Raw genomic sequence first — 16,055 nt, forward strand, 5'->3', positions numbered from 1 at the left:
GATGTTGAAGGGCGTTTTTTTTACAATATGTATGAAAAAATAATAAATGACTAAAACTGTCATGGTTTGCATTTTCTTATAAAACATATTAATAAACTGATATCTTTTGAAGGTGAAGCATGGCCATGAACAAGCTGTAGTCCCATCCTGATAAGAAAACTTTGTAATGAGATTAGAGTCCACATGCTTGGAAAATGGCAAAACAGGACATATGCATGCACATTGAGCTCAGGTTGGACTTTGTGTGTACTCTAAAAAGAGTCACTGCCCCAGTTTGGTGAGTTCTCCAAGTCTTCAGGAGGTCAGGAGTCCAGGCAGCTTCTCCAAAGTGCAGACCATTGTTAAAACCGCCCCACTCTCAAATTTATAAATGTGTAAACTGTTCAGGAGAACTGACAACTTGGGTAACAAATAATCATTCCCTGGGGAAGTCACAGCTTGAACTCCAAAGGAGAGCATTCTGGAATTGCATTCATACCATGGCTTTTCAGGAAAAATTAGGTCGCAGACACTCTCACTCTGAATTAAAGAGAATGAATTTTACTTGACTACTCTCAGACCAGCTCTGTGTTCAGATTATCTCAGGTTCACAGAAATCCTTAAATATTCATGCAAGCATAAAGGATCCCAAAATTAATCTACATACTGGAGGTAGAGAGCAGAGATGTCTGATTTCCAGGTACATATATATGTGAAGAGCCAATATTACTAAATTCTGCACCTGAGGAAGATTCTTCTGCATACCAGATGGATGACAAAAGGGAAAACACTTTGTTTCAAAACCTACTTCAACTCCCAAGTCACCCATCAAATAATCTACACACACTCAAACACAAGCACAAACACATCAAATTCTAGATGTTAGAGGAGTAAAAAAAAAAAGAAAAAAAAACACAGGCCATATGTATGCATGATGCTTCTTCTTTTCACTCATGAGTTCAGAGTAATTTTTTCACCTGCTAACTCAATGTCAGAGTCTGAGAGACCAAATTCAGACTAAACTGCCAGGGGACTAAGCATGTGATGTTTGGCAAAGTAATCATTACAAAGAAACCTTACTTCTAAAGAAAGAAACATGGATGCCCTGAGGAGAATTTGACCTGTATGTTTGTTCTTTGATGGAAAAAAAAAAAAAACATGATTCTATAGACTCACTAGAAGTAAAGACTTTACTATGAGCTTTATTTCTAATCACAACATAGGACAAATTTTGTTGTGATAAATTCCGATGGCCTATGGAAATTAATCTTGACTTTTCCTCAGCCTGGATATGAGGCAATCTAGTACAGGGAAACCCAGAACAGGATCTGGAATCAGAGTTCTGGACCCATCACTTACCTATTTTGTGGCTTCAGATGAATTCCTAAGACTTTCCAAGCCCAGGTTTCCCCGGCTGTAAAGCAAGGAAAATAATAGTAACTCTCTCTCAGGGTTGCTCTGGGGATCATTTGAGAGAAGTATATGCCTGCACATATGTGTGCATGTAAAAACACACACACATATACTCACACATACATATACACTCACACACATATACACATTATGTACATACATGCATGTGTACATACATATATAAGAACATGCCTTGAAAATTAAGTGCTATTGAATGATAAATTAATATTAAAATACAATTTAGACTGCTCCTTGTTTTTTTTAACGTTTTTATTTATTTTTTGAGACAGAGAGACAGAGCATGAACGGGGGAGGGCAGAGAGAGAGGGAGACACAGAATTGGAAGCAGGCTCCAGGCTCTGCCCATCAGCCATCAGCCCAGAGCCGGAAGCGGGGCTCAAACTCAGGGACCGAGAGATCGTGACCTGAGCTGAAGTCAGACGCTTAATCGACTGAGCCACCCAGGTGCCCCTAGACTTCTCCTTGTAAGGTATTTGTTGTAATGAGATTTTCCCCTTACTAAGTATGGACTAATTAGCAATTGTTTATAGGATGAACAAAATGTATGTGAGATGGCAGGGCTAGAATTATAGTCAGTGTCCAAAAATAAAGTTTTTCTTTGCATGGATAGAGCCAGCTCACAAGACTGGCAGCATCTCTACCTTTATGTGTGAGCCAAAAGGTGGTTGTCAAGGCTAAATGAGACATTAATTGTGACTTGAGGTCTTGTAAGATAAAATTCAGTGAAATGAACATATAGTTCTTAGTTGGTTCTCGTTCCCAACCCACCATCTTTTCTACTCATACCCATGTCCTAAAGGAAGGAGCTCTGAGGTAGTAGTAATTGTGAACAACGTGGTGTTCAGGGACACTGACTTTCACATCATCAAAAACACATGTACAACTTTTGACTTCCCCAAAACTTAAATTTTAATAGTTTACTGTTGACCAGAAGCCTTATGGATAACATAAACAGTCAATTAACACATATTTTGTATGTCATATATATTATATACTGTATTCTTACAATAAATAAGCCAAAAAAGAAAACATTATATATAAAATCATAAAAAGAAAATACATTTAGAGTATTGTACTGTATTTATCCAAAAAATCCACATATAAATTGACCCATGTAGTTCAAACCTGTGTAAGGTCAACTGTGTAGCCTAGTGGTTAAAGGTGATGCTACATTCAAGGACACAAACTGTGCTATACAAAAAAGGTAACTTCCTTTTTCTCCCTATAATAACTCAATTTCTGTTCCCAGACTCCATTTTGCCCAATGACAGAAATCACCTCATTATTTCCGAGGTTTTTCTCAGCAGTTTTATAAACTCTCTTCTCCCTTCCCCATCCTGTTGTTTTCTCTCTTTCTTCTGAAGATTGATCTAAGGTCTAACAATCTTATGTAGCCTTGTGGCATGGGGGTGTGGTGAGGTAGGGAAAACATATGGTTTCTCATTTTTATCTTGATATTCTCTGCCTTGTCTTTGTTTATTGGCCTCTATTTCTTTTTTTTTTTTAATTTTTTTTAACGTTTATTTATTTTTGAGACAGAGAGAGACAGAGCGTGAACAGGGGAGGGGCAGAGAGAGAGCGAGACACAGAATCTGAAACAGGCTCCAGGCTCTGAGCTGTCAGCACAGAGCCTGACGCGGGGCTCGAACTCACGGACCGTGAGATCATGACCTGAGCCGAAGTCGGACGCTTAACCAACGAGCCACCCAGGCGCCCCTATTGGCCTCTATTTCATCTCACTTTATTTCTCTGTCTTTGTTCTACTCAGATTGGGGGACTCAGAGCCCACCAGACTCATGCTCCTTTAGCAAGATTTTCAAGGTTGAAATTCCTTAAGGCTCAAGATGAGGGCTTCTTCCTTCCTCCTCTATATTCTCTCATTCTTCCTTTCTTCCACAGCCATGGCCCTAAATATGACCTATAGGCCACTTGTTGGAGAAAATGTGTACTTTCTGCTTCTAATTAATTGCTTATTAAGACTTTTTTTACTTATGTATGTATTATTTACTTATGTTTACTTATTTATTTTGAGAGAGACAGAGCAAGCTTGTAAGCAGGATAAGGGCAGAGAGAGAGGGAGAGAGAGAGAATCCTAAGCAGGCTCTGCACTATGAAGAGCCCAACATGGGACTCGATCTCACAACCTGAACCAAAATCAAAAGTCAGTTGCTTAACCAACTAAGCCATCCAGGCACCCAAACTCATTCATGTTTCATTCAGTCAACAACTGGCAGGCACTGTGCTCAAGGTTGTAGCTTTGAGTAACACAGAGGTAATCTGACCACACAGAACCTCTATTATGAACTTTATCAACATCACACTTTCCCTGTCGTCATAATCAGCATTATCACTATTACTTATTACTCTTAGTGTAGACCAAGCTTCCTTGAAATAGTTCACATACATTAATTTATTTCATCTTCATGGAAACTTAGTAGGATAAGTGTATTATTATGTGTACTTTACATATGAGGCACAGAGAAATTATGTAATTTAACCCAGATTACACAGCTACTTAGTACCATAGTCAGGATCCAAATCTAGGCTTTTTTGCTTTATACCCCATGATTTAAATCATCATATGATATTGTCTCCAATTGTATGTTAACTAAATATTTGTTTCTTTAATATCTAACCAAGAAGATGGGATTGATGTTCATTATTGGTAGTTGTTAGGCAACTAAAATCTTCTGAGATAGGTCATTGCTATTGTGACCCTGGTAGTTATTTCTCTCAATGAACATCTTTTACACTCTTACTATGTGTTCAGTCTTGCTCTCAATCCTGAGGAATACTGCAGCAAATAAGATCTGAAAAAAATCTCCACCGTCAAGGAGGTTACTAATCTGGAGAGTAAATGTATTATAAGAAGAATAAGAGATTTTAGGGGAAGGTGGTTACCTCTTCTTTTTCACTTTGGACTTTCTCTTTGGGCCCAGATCTGGGCCCATTGCCTATTTTTAAGGTCCAAATGTTACTGCAAAATCTAATGTATAAGTCCCACACTAACTATTCTGAAAAGTGAATGAAAACTGCCAAATACATGTATGTATGTGTGCCTTGGAGGTTATGACATATGCCATCTATAAGGTTGCTAGGGATTGATTTTAAGCACCCTAGTCTGAGAAGTTAGGTTATTCATAGTATGTATAACTAACAAGAACTGTCTCTAGAATGTATAAATAACTTCAAAAAATAAAAATATAGACATTCAGTAGAAATGGCCAAAAGATTTAAACAGATACTTGATAAATGACCAATAATTTATAAAGGAATCTGACTCTACTGATCATTAGGAAAATATAAATTAAAATCACAATGGTATATTAGTGTATATCCATCAGAATTACTAATATTAAAAAGTCTGACAATACAAAGTGCTGGTGAGGTCTAGCTGTAGACCAGCTAGACCTCTCTGACATTGCTGTTGGGAGTCCAAATTGGTACTAACATATTGGAAAATTATTTAGCACTATTAACTCCAGAATCTGACATTATTTCTCCTAGCTTAGATTCCCAAGCATAGATATATACATGCCCCAAAAGATATTCTACAAAGATGTTTCTTCCTAGCTGCTGTATTTGTTTTAGCCTCAAATTAGAAGCAACTCAAATGTGAACAGTCAAATGAATGTATGAATTGGGATATATTTATCCAGTGATATATTACAAAAGACCGAAACTGACAAACTATACATAACATGGATGAATTCCCAAATACAATATTGGGCAAAAGAAACCAGACACTGAAGAATCCATAACAAGTGATTCTGTTTATATGGAATGTAAAAAGAGGCAAAACTAAACTGAAAATAGAAGGCAGGATAGTGTTTGCAGGGTAGAGATTGGAAGGGGTCAAGAGAGAGCCTTCTATGTATAGGTAATGTTCAATTTCTTCAAATGGTAATGCTAATGCATTTGTGTTTACTGTGTGAATATTTTTCATGCCGCAGACTTCAAATGTACGCATTTTTATATGTATCTTATATTTCAATAAAAACTTTTCTTAAAAAGTTTTAGTATATTTATCACTTTTCATCTGCAGTTCCTTTCTCTGTTTTCCAAGGTTTCACATGGAATTCTAATTCTGTCAACTAGATTGACAACTCTTCCAGGGCAGAATTCTTGCATTTTCAACTTTGTAAAGCACCTTTAAATATTTTTGGACCTAGGAGTGCCTAGGTGACTCAGTCAGTTGAGCATCCGATTCTTGATTTTGACTCAGGTCATGATCCCAAGGTTGTGAGATCAAGCCCCACCCAACTGGCTAAGTGCTGAGCATGGAGCCTGCTTCAGATTCTCTCTCTCCCTCTGCCCTTCTGATGCTCTCTCTTTCTCTCTCTGTAAAATAACATTTGAAAAATATTTTTGGACCTATAGTGAATGAATTAAAAGAATTGTCAAGGATATTTTCAGTTTTATATGTCACTGTGCAGCACATCACCACTAGACAGTGAATGCTTGATGTGTGAATGAAGGCATGAATTAATGTTTTCTAAATTACATAAAAAAGTTATTCTCAGTATCTACACTAGTATGCAATTATCTGAGCCTGGAAAATCATACTTATTGAAATTGGTCTTCCAATGAGCATGATCTCCACTTATGGTTCTTTCCATTTTATGAGTGGCTGGACATTCACTGAGTCATTGCAGAAGTCAGTTACCCAATAAAGAATGTTTTGTTTACTTTAAATATGTGAAAAAATGGTTCCATTCCTCAGGGAATTATTAATTACTGGTTCACTAATTACTTTGGAACTGCTTTTGTTAAAGAAGTCTAGGCAGTTGTTTGAATGAATTCTTATTTAAGTGAGTAATTAGTTGGATCAAAATAATTGACTAAATTAAGAAATTCTGTAATAGACATTATTTTGGTGTCAGTTTGGTTTTGCTACTAGTAATGTGTAACAGATTCGTTGTGTGATTAGTAATAAATCTGTCACTCCTGGAGGGATCCTTTTTAAAACAAAAAAGAAGGAAGTCAATTTTGAGGCTTGTGGATAACCCAAGTATTCCCTACATACAAGCTATGAAATATTTTGCAATTTATTTTTAAAATAAAAATTTTAATTTAAGTTTACTGACAAAACTTCAAAACAAAAGTGTCATGAAAAGCTTTTTAACATGAAAAACCTCTTGTTGCAAAGGAATAGGTATTTTTTGAGCCATGTTAGTGTCAAGACCAGGGTGGGTGGGGGTCCCTTCATGCATAAGCCTTTCCACATAGACTTCTATGAGGTTCACACCTTCTTCATTTGAAAAGGTACTTCCTCTGTTACTCCACTGACCTTCACCCCCTCAGTTAAGTAGTTAGCAACTCTGTAAATTAGGTTTTTTAACGGATTGTGCAAATCCTAAAACACTGTTCTTATTATAATGTAGGTGTTCACTGGTAATTGTTTTTGTGATCTAAGAAATCAGCCTAGCTATTAAAAGTAAATCAACAACGCATGAATGAGTTGATACTTAGCAGATTCACATCCAATTGGGTCTCTGCTGAAAGTGTTTTTTCTGTTTCATGATTGATATGGTTTTTCTAATGATGAAACAGATCACCCCTAAGCAATGCTAATTCTTCTGTCACACTTACTCTGGATGATCTTTAATCATTAGTTTGAAGGCCAACCTAGAACAAGTGCAGTAAAGGATTTTTAACCGGCACCAGCTCCTGGATTGGAAAAGTTACTACTGTGCACCCACGGGCTATGTAGAATGTTATATGAGACCGATGCTCATTAACCGCCAGGATATAAGGCTCCATAGCGGGAGGAGGAACCGCCATTTCTATGCAGGGAGATGTGACTCTCGGTGGTAGCGCTCCTGACATTGGAACACATGTTCTAACTGGGGATGACTTTAACTGCCTGAGCTAGAAAGAGGTCGCGTATAATACCAGGTTTTATATTAAACAAAAATAAATTTTCTCTAACGCGAGTTTTCAGACAGGTTGTCCTAATATATTAACTTCTGTCTGTGTTTTGAATAGTCAATTTCACGGTGAAATGAGTTCTTAATAATATATTTACCACCTGGGAGAAATCTCCCAGCCATCTGGAAAGGAGAGGGGATTTAGTGCCTCCAAACGGAGATTGGATTTTTTTTCACAGTTATTTATTTATTTATACATCAGGTAGTGGGAAGGATGACCTGGTTCCAGCACTGCAGTGGGCGGGGCATGGGCTGCACCGGACTGTGAGCATGCTCGTTGACCATGGATCCAGGAAGGCGGGCTCTGTTAGCTGTGTCTGCAATCTACAGGGTTAGGATGTAGGAGATCCTGAAGTAGCATCCCATATTATATTAAGCACCTGCGGGGAATATAGAAATAGTAAAATTTAGTGTCAGGCCTTGTTTGATTTCTGCATTTTTGTGGGGGCAACAAATGGTAAATGATCAGAGCAATGGCTTTGTACTGAAAACCACTGGATTCAAATCCTGACCCTGTGACTTATTAGCTGTGTTACAAATTAGGAATCACTCTGAACTTCATTTTCTGCCTATTTAAAGTCGAAATAATTGTATCTACTCTTCAATGTTGTAGAGATTGGAGCTAGTGTAGAGAATGTGCTCTGTTCTGTGAAGGGGGCAATGGTCAATGTGAAAATATGGAACAGGGTGAAAGAAAGTTAAAAAATATATGATTGTGCGAGTGTGTGTATCTACATGTGTGTGTATACACACATAAATCAATACAAAATATACACTCACACAGGTACAATAGAACATAATGAAACTGGATGGATAAAAAAGAGGGGCTTGAGTTTTGAAAAGAGTTTTCCAGGGGCGCATGGGTGGCTCAGTCAGCTAAGCTTCGGACTTCGTCTCAGGTCATGATCTTACGGTTCCTGAGTTCAAGCCCCTCCTCGGGCTCTGTGCTGACAGCTCAGAGCCTGGAGCCTGCTTCACATCTTGTGTCTCCTTCTCTCTCTGCCCCTCCCCCACTCCTGTTCTGTCTCTGTCTCAAAAATAAATAATAAAACATTTTAAAAAATTAAAAGAATTTTCCAGGGGCACCTGGGTAGCTCAGTTGATTAAGCATTGGACTTCGACTTCAGCTCAGGTGGTGATCTCAAGGCAGGTGAGTTCAAGCCCTCTGTCAGGCTTTCTGCTGTCAACATGGAGCCCACTTCAGATCCTCTGTCCCCCTCTCTCTCTGCCCCTCCCTGGCTAGCTCTCTCTCTCTCTCTCTCTCTCTCTCTCAAAAATAAAAATTAACATTAAACAAGAGTTTTCCAGAATTAAAAAAAATCCATTATTCATTTATTCAACAACACCTAGTGAACACATATATGTACTCTTCTACATGCTTTCTGTAGGTCCAAGAATGAAACAAATATTCCTGCACTCTGTGACTTTAGATTCTCAAGGTGAAGAATGGACAGACAACAGATGGTAAAGTTAATAAGTAAGGAAATTATATTGTATGTGTTAAGCTGGTAAGTACTGGCATAGAAAAAGAACAAAAGGGTTAAAGAATGGGAGTTTCAGGGCTGGGGCAGTTTGCAGTTTTAACAGAGTATTCAAGGTAGGCATCATTTACTAAATGACATTAGAGCAAATATTTGAAGGATATGAGGAAATGAATCATGTGGACATCAGGGGAAAGAATAGCCCAGGTGAAGAATCATCCAGTGCAAAAGTCCTAAGGAGCATGCTGAGCATGCTCAGTGAGTAGCAAGATAGTCAGTGGCTAAAGCTAAGTGAGCCCAGGGATATTGTAGCAGTGAAGGTAATAAAGATAACAGGAAGCTAGACAAGAACAGATTTGTAGGTCATTGAAAGGATGTAGGCTTTTACCATGAGAAAAATTGATAGCCACTGCATGGTTTTGTACAGAACTTACATTAAAAAAAAAAATGATGGGACACCTGGGTGGCTCAGTCAGTTAAGCATCTGACTTCAGGTCAGGTCATGATCTCACAGTTTGTGGGTTCAAGCCCCACATAGGGCTCTGCATTGTATCTCCCTCTGTCTCTCTGACCTTCCCGGCTTGTGTTTGCTCTCTCTCTCAAAAATAAATAAACAAACATTTTTTAAAAAATCATGACTTTTTGGCTGCAATGCTGAAGCTAGATTTGGATGGACATGGGCAAATGTAGGTGTGGGGAGAATAGTATGGAGAACAATTAGAGTAACCCATAAAGAGATAGTGGTTGCCCAGGCTAATGTGGTAGCAGTGAAGCCATTGAGAAGTGATTCATTTTTGGATATATTTCCAAGGGAAATAAACATTATTTCCCGATGGACTGAATTTGGAGTGTGAGAGAAGTTGAGGAGACATGTGTGACTGGAAAACAGCCAGGACAGCTGGATGGATGGGTTGCCATTAGTTGAGCTGGTGAAGGCTGAGTACATCATATTTGGGAAGTCAGGTCATGAGTTCCACTCTGAAAATGCTGACTTTAGGTGGAGTTGACCAGCAGGCAATTACATATTAATGTCTATATTTCAGATTTGTACCAGAGATATGAATTTGGAAGTTGTTGGCATGTGGATGTTATCTAAGGCCATGACCCCAAGGAAGTAGGTGAGCATAGAGAAAAGAGCTAAAGATTGAGCCCTTGAATCCTCCAACATCAAGTAGCTGAGGAAGACATGAGGACACAGAAAAGGGGACTGTAAAGGAACAACCAGTGAGACAAGAGATAAACCAAGAAGGTGGACACCATGTGAAGAAGGTCTATCGTGGAGTGTTGATTAAATGATTAAATGATTGGACAAGGTTAGATGATGCCTGAGAAATAAGTGACATCAGATTGGACAGGAAGGGCAACAGCAGCCTTGAGACTGTTATCTGGTGAGTAGTGAAAGCAAAAACCTGAATGAGGAGATTTTAAGACAGAATAGGAAGAAATGAATAGGCAAAGAAATAGACAACTATTTTTGAGGAGATTTTTCACATAGAGGGGAACAAAGGAATAATAGGAGAAATAAGGTCAAATAAAAGGCTTTTTAAAAATGGAATACACAGGGGCATCTGGGTGGCTCAGTTGGTTAAGCGTCCGACTTCAGCTCAGGTCATGATCTTGTGGTTTGTGGGTTCGAGCTGTGCTGACAGCTCAGAGCCTGGAGCCTGCTTTGGATCCTGTGTCTCCCTCTCTCTCTGCCCCTCCCCTGCTGGTTCTCTCTCTCTCTCTCTCAAAAATAAATAAATACTTAAAAATAATTAAAATTAAAAAAAATGGAAACACAACAGTGTGTTTGCTTGCTGATGGGAATGATCCACAAGAGACAGACAATGATCTGTAGAAGAGAGTGTGAGGTACAGATGAATTGCATCCTTGGATCCATTAGATGGAGTCAGATATGGTGTTCGTTGGAGGCTGGATGGGACTGATGCTGGCAGGTGATGGAGGATGGTGCATTTACAGAAGTGTTCATCTGGATGTTTTTAATTTTATTAATGAACTAGGAAGTGAGGTCATGAGGCAAGTCTGAGGTGATGTAGAAAGTGTTAGAGGTTAAAGAAGAGAGAAAAAGGTGTGAAATGAGCATCTTGGGGGAGTGGGACAGTAAATGAACCAGTAAAATTGTAGGCTTGTCCAATAACCTGAGGCCCTCTTGAATCTTTTGATGATTAATTTAAACTTAGATCATTCAATTTATGGTCAGTTAAATAAGTTAAGTACAAGTTTTTGAGACACTTCCTAGTTCATGAAATACTTTTGGCTCTGGAGATAAACAAATGAATAGGATGTAGTTCCTCCCCTCAAAGAACCCACAATCCTACAGCAAAAGACACTGAAAAAGGAAATCAATAACTGTAACAAATTGTAATAATTCTATAATTGAGTTAGATTCATTGTTTGGGGAATTTCTGCCAAGTGCTACTTCCAAATAGAGTGACACTACAAGCTAGTGGGGTATTTCACATCAGAATCAGAATATAGTTGTCCATAGTTACCTTCTATTCACTCAATAAACATTTATTAAGTGTCCATCACTGTGGTAGGTGTTAATGTTACAATGGCAAATAAGATAGCTTCTATCCCCAAAGAGTTCATCAGCTATTGCAGGGATTTCTAACATTAGATGCACATTAGAATGACCCAGGTGCTTTTAACAATCCAGACAGCCGGGACAAACCCCATACAAGTAAGTCAACATTTTTAGAGTTCCTCAGCATTTGTAATATGCAGTCAAGTATAAAACTTGCTGACTTAGAGGGACAAGCAGATGAGAAAACAGAAAATGGAAATATAGCATAAATGCTGGAAGATAGGAAAGCACAAAATGCTAGGGGAGCTCAACTGAATATTGATCACCTTGTGCAGAGGGACCAATGAGGAATGTCCAGAGGGAGAGCCACCTGGAAGGAAGAAAGAATGAGAGGGAGTCAGTGTGGGAAGAAGAACAAGGAAGCATATTGCAGCTGAAAGAGTGGAAGTGACAAAGACCTGGGAAATTATTGAACATGCCCCATTGAGGAATATGTGAGTTGTTGGAGTGCCTGGGTGGCTCAGTCGGTTAAATGCCCAACTCTTGTTTTCATTTCAGGTCATGATCTCAAGGTTAGTGAGTTCAAGCCCACATCAGGCTCTGCACTGATGGCGTGGAGACTGCTTGGGATTCTCTTTATCTCCCTCTCTCTCTGCTTTTCCTGTGTTTGTGCTATGTCTCTCTTTCTCTTAAAATAAACAAACATTATTAAAAAAAAAAAAAACTAAAAAGAAAAAAAGAAAGAAATCTGTGTTTTGTTCAGTAAGTCCAGAGAAGGGGCATGATGTCAGAGAAAAGTGGCAGGATATGCTGAGTTCCCAGGGCAAACTCCATTTGTTCCCACAGTATTGTTGAATCCCCATTCAGAGATGGCCAGGGGTGCATGTTGGTGTTACAAAGTGGGGTTAATTCAATCTGATGATCAGGAGAAAGCAACACTTTGAGAGAATCTCAGAAAGGTAAGAAGTGAGGAAAGGCACTTTCTAAGGCTCCTGGGGCTGGGATTAGCCATGGAGTGGATTCAGGGCAGAAGAAGTTAGTGAGCAGACACTGAGCAGGGATTGGTCAGATTTTGTAAACCAGTTGACTTGCTGGAACAGGTTAGTGGGCTTTTCTTTGGAACAAGTAACTCCATAGGAAGTCCTGTTAAATCAGTTTGGTCTATTATATATTCCTATTTTGGAACATAAGAATCAAAATAAGCTGGTATTAAAAACTCGAGTTTAGATTGTTTATGGTGCATGTCGTGGTTTTGTAGAGTTTATCAATTTTACAATTTTTGGTAAAGTTTTGCAAGCTGTAGCTTCTGTTTCATTTCTCACAATTAACTGTAGTAAGAAAATGTGGCATGATGGGGCACCTGGGTGGCTCAATCGGTTAAACGCCTGACTCTTGATTTCAGCTGGGTCATGATCTCACCGTTCATGAGTTCTAGCCCTGCCTTGGGCTCTGTGCTGAGAGTGTGGAGCCTGCTTGGGATTCTCTCTCTGCCCTCCACTCTCTCTCTCTCAAAATAAATAAATAAACTTAAAAAACAAAAAGAAAAAATGTGGCATGGTAAGTAGAACATTGAGAATCAGGAGCCTGCCATACCATAGGATCCACAAGTCTGCCAACACCTGGAGGTTACCTAAAGATGGATGCCATCAACTGAGCATTTTCATCCAGAGGGGGCAAGAAAAACTCACAGGGAACTAATTTTTTTTAAGACACTGTAGAAGGAGGACATTAATTGACTATATCAGTCATTGAGAAAATTTGCATACATTTTTATGCAAACACTATTGAAATTATTATCAACATTTAAAATATGGATATTTCAAAGATAGAGAAAAACATGATGAGTAATAAAACACAAAAACATGTATTAAGTACCCATCTTTCTCACACCTTAACATTTAAAAAAAAATTTAAATTTATTTTTGAGAGACAGGGAGAGCACGGGACAGGCAGAGAGAGAGGAACAGAGGATCTGAAGCAGGCTCTGTGCTGACAGCAGAAAGGCTGATGCTGATGCCGGACTGGAAATCAGGAACCATGAGATCATGAACTGAGCCAGCTGAAGTCGGCTGCTTAACCAAATGAGCCACCAAGGTGCCCCTCACATTTTAACAGTTTTACCAACTTTACTTCACACCTCTTTGTTAGAGAAATAAAACATTACAGTCAAATTGAATCCCCCTGTTTATTCTACTTCAGTTCTTTTCCTCACTCCTTTCTTCCCTCCTCAGAGTTGCCCATAATTATTAATTTGGTGATTTTTTTTTCCTAACTGTAATGCATTTGTGTGTGTAAATAAAATATAATGCTGTCCTCCACGATCTTGAACTGTTATAAATAATTTCTATCTGGTTATATCCTTTTAGTTACTTTCCTGCTTATGTGACTTTATGTTTCATAGATATGATTTATTCCTATTGAATATATATATATATTTATATATATATATGTTTATATATTTATATATATGTTTATATATGCATATATATTATATATATGGAATATTGATATCACAGTAATGTATTATATTCTTTTTAATTACACTATAGAGCCACAGTTTTTGAATATACCACTGTTTGGGCTTTCTATTGTTGCAAAACAATTAGGTTATTGCCAATTATCACGAACAATGGTGCAATAAACGTTTTTGTACATGGCTCCTTATATACATATGAGAAAATTCCTGGGTGTAGTATAAGAGCACCCTCTTCAAAATTTCTTGATATTGCCAAATTGCTCGATAAAATGGTTTTACCAGTTTACAATCTCACTGGGGCAATGAGATAAGGCAATTTGCTCGGTGTACAATGATAACGTATTTTTGTTTTAATTTGTATTTTCCTGATTACTAGTATGGTGGAACATCTTTTAATATATGTATTGGTCATTTGGTTTTTCTCTTACTGAACTGCCCATGTTTTCTAAGAAGTTTTTTTTTTCTTTCTTTCTTCTATGGTTGGTAGGTTTTTAATTTCTTTTTTTTATACATTGAATCCTAATTCTTATATAGTTCTATGCATTGCAATTGCCAGTTTTTTTTTCTCTGAATGTGTGACTTGAATTTTCACTTTATGATTTTGGGGAAGTGGGAGTAGAGGAGGTGTTTTTGTTTTAATTAACTAAAATCATATTTTTTATTTGTGTGTGTGTATACATGTGTGTTTACATGAAAAATACTTTTCTACCAGAAGCACATGAAAATACTCTCTCATATTTGTATTCTAAAAATAACAAAGCTTTGCTTTTCATGTTTAGCTGTTTTATTTGCCTGCAGTTGATTTTTGTGTATGGTTGAGAAAAGGGTGACAGCAAAATTTATGGATTTCTTTCCTAAATCCAGTTTATATATACTGTGTTCTGTTTGGGGGGGGGGGCGACAGTTAACCTTCTCTACTTGTCCACTTATCTATTCTTCGGCCCACATCACGATGTCTTAATTACAGTGGCTCTGAAATACATCTTGCTATCTGGTATAATGAGTCTTTCCATCTTTCTTTTCAGATTCATCTTGGTCATTCCTGATTCTTTGTTCAAACTTCTCTTGGAATTTTAACCAGAATTGAATTAAATTAAATTTAAAAGATAACTTGGTGTGAATTATCATATTTATGGTGCTGAATATTTTCCACCCATGAACATACAAAGTGTTTCTGTTCATTCAGGTCCCATGTGTTTGGTTTTCAATAAAATCTTATGATTTTTGCTGTAGTCTCTTATATGCTTTGTACAGCCATTCTCACAAATTCTATTTTTGTTGCCATTATAAATAGTGTATCCACTGATTAATTATTTTGTATGCAGCTTGTGTTTAAAAATTTACTTCATATTTCTATATTGATCTTATATTCAACAACTTTTCTAAACTGACATATTAATTCTAATTAATCTTTTGATTTACTGGGCTTTCGTACGGAGATAATCCTATCATTAGAAATCATTACAAAGCAGTTTGTTTTCTTTTCTATTTCTTATTATCTTTATAACTTTGTGTTGTCTCTCTGTGATGACTCTGACCTCCTATTTGTTGTTGAACTGAAACCATGGGAATGAGTGTCCTTGCTTTGGACCTGACCTTACAGTAATTGCTTCTAATTGCTTCACTATTAAATATGATGTTTGCTATACATTTTTAGTAAATTTATTTTTTCAAGTTAAGGAAGTTCCTTATATGCGTAATTTCCTCTGAGCTTCTGTCATGAATGTATCACATTTTTAAAGTTTATTTATTTATTGAGAGAGAGAGAGAGAGAGAGAGAGAGAGAGAGCGAGCAGGGAGGGGAGCAGAGAGAAAAGGAGAGAGAGAATCCCAACCAGGCAGCGCACTGTTAGTGCAGAATCCAATGTGGGCCTCGAACTCATGAGCCACGAAATCATGATCTGAACCAAAATCAAGAGTTGGATGATTAAGCCACTGAGCCACCGAGTCACCCCCACATTTTATTAAATAGTTGTCCTGCACTTATTGAAATAAATAACAGTGGGGTTTTCCCCCCTCAAAGTTGATCGGCCATTTCAGAAGCTCCCTGAAAAATCTAGTAGTTGTAACCTGGGTCAAGGGGAATACCTGACATAAAAATTAGTGGAGATTATGGGGTGCCTGGGTGGCTCGGTCGGTTAAGCATATGACTTCAGCACAGGTCATGACCTCACAGTTCGTGGGTTCAAGGCTCACGCTGGGCTCTTGTGTTGACAGCTCACAGC

At 37.9% G+C, this 16,055-nt stretch overlaps 1 protein-coding gene and 1 long non-coding RNA gene across 4 annotated transcripts in view; one reads left to right on the forward strand and one right to left on the reverse strand.

Moving 5' to 3' along the window:
- The window catches only part of NTM (neurotrimin), a 946,316-nt gene that overhangs the window by 455,573 nt on the left and 474,688 nt on the right, over positions 1 to 16,055 (forward strand). The gene's annotated exons all lie outside the window — the stretch shown is intronic.
- Positions 7,505 to 11,724, reverse strand: LOC131487077 (uncharacterized). Its single transcript, XR_009249601.1, has 2 exons — positions 11,681 to 11,724; positions 7,505 to 7,723 (listed from the first exon to the last, which is right to left on the reverse strand). It is a non-coding gene; the product is annotated as an uncharacterized LOC131487077 (long non-coding RNA).

This window comes from Neofelis nebulosa, chromosome 10 (genome assembly GCF_028018385.1).
Source record: "Neofelis nebulosa isolate mNeoNeb1 chromosome 10, mNeoNeb1.pri, whole genome shotgun sequence".
Lineage (NCBI taxonomy): Eukaryota > Metazoa > Chordata > Mammalia > Carnivora > Felidae > Neofelis > Neofelis nebulosa.